This window comes from Rhinichthys klamathensis, unplaced genomic scaffold, assembly GCF_029890125.1.
Source record: "Rhinichthys klamathensis goyatoka isolate OS25496 unplaced genomic scaffold, OSU_Roscu_1.1 h1tg000421l_1, whole genome shotgun sequence".
In the NCBI taxonomy this organism is placed as follows: Eukaryota; Metazoa; Chordata; class Actinopteri; order Cypriniformes; family Leuciscidae; genus Rhinichthys; species Rhinichthys klamathensis.
The window spans coordinates 999,359-1,002,500 of record NW_026606919.1 but is presented as its reverse complement, the minus strand read 5'-3'; the positions used below and the strand labels follow the sequence as shown (position 1 = coordinate 1,002,500).

Sequence of the window (3,142 nt, the reverse complement as noted above, 5' to 3'; positions counted from 1 at the left end):
TTCTTACTAATCTATCTTTCTTTCTAACTAATCTATCCATCTTTCTTTCTAACTAATCTATCGTTCTTTCTTTCTAACTAATCTATCTATCTTTCTTTCTAACTAATCTATCGTTCTTTCTTTCTAACTAATCTATCTATCTTTCTTTCTAACTAATCTATCTTTCTTTCATTCTAACAAATCTATCTATCTTTCTTTCTAACTAATCTATCTTTCTTTTTTTTAACTAATCTTTCTTTCTTTCTTTCTAACCAATCTATCTATCTTTCTTTCTAACTAATATTTCTTTCTAACTAATCTATCTTTCTTTCTAACTAATCTATCTTTCTTTCTTTCTAACTAATCTGTCTTTCTTTCTTTCTAACTAATCTATCTTTCTTTCTAACTAATCTATCTTTCTTTCTTTCTAACTAATCTTTCTTTCTAACTAATCTATCTTTCTTTCTTTCTAACTAATCTATCTTTTTTCTTTCTGACTAACTTATCTATCTTTCTTTCTAACTAATCTATCTTTCTTTCTTTCTCACTAATCTATCTTTCTTTCATTCTAACAAATCTATCTATCTTTCTTTCTAACTAATCTTTCTTTCTTTCTAACCAAGCTATCTATCTTTCTTTCTAACTAATATTTCTTTCTAACTAATCTATCTTTCTTTCTAACTAATCTATCTTCTTTCTTTCTAAATAATCTATCTATCTTTTATCTTTCTAACTAATCTATCTTTCTTTCTAACTAATCTATGTTTTTTTCTTTCTAACTAATCTTTCTTTCTTTCTTTCTTTCTTTCTAACTAATCTATCTTTCTTTCTAACTAATCTATCCATCTTTCTTTCTAACTAATCTATCGTTCTTTCTTTCTATCTAATCTATCTATCTTTCTTTCTAACTAATCTTTCTTTCTTTCTAACTAATCTATCTTTCTTTCTAACTAATCTATCTTTCTTTCTCACTAATCTATCTTTCTTTCATTCTAACAAATCTATCTATCTTTCTTTCTAACTAATCTATCTTTCTTTTTTCTAACTAATCTTTCTTTCTTTCTAACCAATCTATCTATCTTTCTTTCTAACTAATATTTCTTTCTAACTAATCTATCTTTCTTTCTTACTAATCTTTCTTTCTTTCTAACTAATCTTTCTTCTTTCTTTCTTTCTTTCTTTCTAACTAATCTTTCTTCTTTCTTACTTTCTAACTAATCTTTCTTCTTTCTTTCTTTCTTTCTTTCTTTCTAACTAATCTTTCTTCTTTCTTTCTTTCTTTCTTTCTTTCTTTCTTTCTTTCTTTCTAACTAATCTTTCTTCTTTCTTTCTTTCTTTCTTTCTAACTAATCTTTCTTCTTTCTTTCTTTCTTTCTAACTAATCTTTCTTCTTTCTTTCTTTCTTTCTCTCTTTCTAACTAATCTTTCTTCCTTTTTTTTAGCTAATCTTTCTTTCTAACTAATCTTTCTTCTTTTTTTCTTTCTTTCTTTCTTTCTTTCTAACTAATCTTTCTTTCTTTCTTTCTAACTAATCTTTCTTCTTTCTTTCTGTCTTTCTTTCTTTCATTCTTTCTAGCTAATCTTTCTTCTTTCTTTCTTTCTTTCTAACTAATATTTCTTCTTTCTTTCTAACTAATATTTCTTCTTTCTTTCTTTCTTTCTTTCTTTCTTTTTAACTAATCTTCTTTCTTTCTTTCTAACTAATCTTTCTTCTTTCTTTCTTTCTTTCTTTCTAACTAATCTTTCTTCTTTCTTTCTTTCTTTCTTTCTTTCTTTCTTTCTAACTAATCTTTCTTTCTTTCTTTCTTTCTTTCTTTCTTTCTAACTAATCTTTCTTCTTTCTTTCTGTCTTTCTTTCTTTCTTTCTTTCTAGCTAATCTTTCTTCTTTCTTTCTTTCTAACTAATCTTTCTTCTTTCTTTCTTTCTTTCTTTCTTTCTTTCTAACTAATCTTTCTTCTTTCTTTCTTTCTTTCTTTCTTTCTAACTAATCTTTCTTTCTTTCTTTCTAACTAATTTTTCTTCTTTCTTTCTTTCTTTCTTTCTAGCTAATCTTTCTTCTTTCTTTCTAACTAATCTTTCTTCTTTCTTTCTTTCTTTCTTTCTTTCTTTCTTTCTTTCTTTCTTTCTTCTTTCTTAGTGCTTTACGCTTTTTAACTAACTCTGGTTACCGTACTCCTCATTGTACGCTGTATGAACTGGCAGGCTGGACGTCACTAAGTCTACGTAGACAACTTCATTTGCATATTTTTCTATAGAAAGCCGTGTTGGGTAAATTGCCGGCATATTTATGTAATCTCCTTAAAAAGAATTCCAGCAGTTTTCATCTCCGTTCCACCAGATGGCTCTCTTACCAGGTTCCAAGGGTTTTTACTGAGCTGGGAAAAAAAGCCTTCTCTTACTTTGCACCATGGTCCTGGAATAATTTGCAAGATTTGCTACATCTAAATGATCTAGTCCCATTAAACAAATTTAAGGCCATGTTAAAATGCCATATAACTCAAAAATGTAACTGCCATATGTGACCTGTTCTTTTTTTTTTTTTTTTATGTGTGATGTTTGTTTGTTTTTGATTATGTTGTATTTGTATTTAAATTGTAACTGGTGTGCCGTCTTGGCCAGGTCTCCCTCGGAAAAGAGACTTCAGTCTCAAGGGACTTCCTGGTTAAATAAAGGTTAAATAAAAATAAAAAGCCCTGGAAAAAGCTGTTGAATTAGGACATCAGGAAATTGTGCTGACATGTGACTCAGAATATGTAGCAGATGGTTTGAACAAGGAATGTAGGTCTATAGTTTGTGTGTGTATTTGTTGTATGTATGTTATGTATTAATGCAGCCTTGAGTCCAAGACAAATTTCCTGGAAAAGGACAATAAAGTATACAAACAAACAAACAATTAGAGATATGGAAAGCCAACGGTTTCCACAATGCCCGTAATAAACCTATGCCACAGAGAACAATGGGAGAAAATAGCTGATCTCATCCAGAAAGTAACGGTACATTGTTATCACCAAGTTAGTCACACCAAACAAGAAAGTGATAGACAAAACGCACTATTTAGGAATGGAATGGATGAGAGAAACTACACTCTTAAAAGAAATGGTTCTACTTAGAACCAGAAATGGTTCTATCACCCGCTTCATATATGGAACTCCAAAATGGTTC

General features: G+C 28.7%; 1 long non-coding RNA gene across 1 annotated transcript in view; it reads right to left on the bottom strand.

Annotated features, from left to right (window-relative positions):
• Positions 1 to 828, bottom strand: part of LOC130070850 (uncharacterized) — a 1,178-nt gene extending 350 nt beyond the window's left edge. The window contains exons 1-2 of the long non-coding RNA XR_008803934.1: positions 814 to 828; positions 8 to 157 (exon numbers count right to left, since the gene is read on the bottom strand). This is a non-coding gene — a long non-coding RNA (uncharacterized LOC130070850). The remainder of the gene's footprint in view (positions 1 to 7; positions 158 to 813) is intronic.
• Positions 829 to 3,142: the final 2,314 nt, after the last annotated feature.